The 408-nt window shown below is 61.3% G+C and overlaps 1 protein-coding gene across 1 annotated transcript in view; it reads right to left on the minus strand.

Annotated features, from left to right (window-relative positions):
• Positions 1 to 255, minus strand: part of LOC113961938 (interferon-induced very large GTPase 1-like) — a gene marked incomplete at its 3' end in the record, with an annotated part of 3,666 nt that extends 3,411 nt beyond the window's left edge. The window contains exon 1 of the mRNA XM_027672642.1: positions 26 to 255. The remainder of the gene's footprint in view (positions 1 to 25) is intronic.
• Between the last annotated feature and the right edge of the window lie 153 nt (positions 256 to 408).

Raw genomic sequence — 408 nt, forward strand, 5'->3', positions numbered from 1 at the left:
GTGGGCTCTGAGTCACCTCACCCACCTGACAGCAGATGCTCCTCTTGGTCCCAGCCTTGAGTGCCCAGAGGACACGGGCAGCCAAGGTCCCCAGCTCAGGGGACACAGCACCCTCACAGCCCAGGCCTGGGGGACACGGCGGCGGGTGGAGAAGATGGGAACCCCCTGGAGAATTCTGGAGGAAGAGCACCGGGAAGGAAAGGCCCCAGATCCTAAAGGAGAAGAGCTGAGAGTCAGGAGATGGCAACCCAGCAACGTGGAGGATTGATTGCAGGGAGCAGTGGAGGCCAACCCTTCTCCTGCAGTGGGGATTACCCCGTCAGCAAAGACTCCCCAGGGCCTTTGTGGGGTGGGGAGCAGAGCAGGCTTTCACCTGGGCCCTAAATCCGTGTTCCCCTGCAAAAGGAA

This window comes from Neopelma chrysocephalum, unplaced genomic scaffold (genome assembly GCF_003984885.1).
Source record: "Neopelma chrysocephalum unplaced genomic scaffold, ASM398488v2 Primary Assembly neopelma1_97516, whole genome shotgun sequence".
Classification (NCBI taxonomy): domain Eukaryota; kingdom Metazoa; phylum Chordata; class Aves; order Passeriformes; family Pipridae; genus Neopelma; species Neopelma chrysocephalum.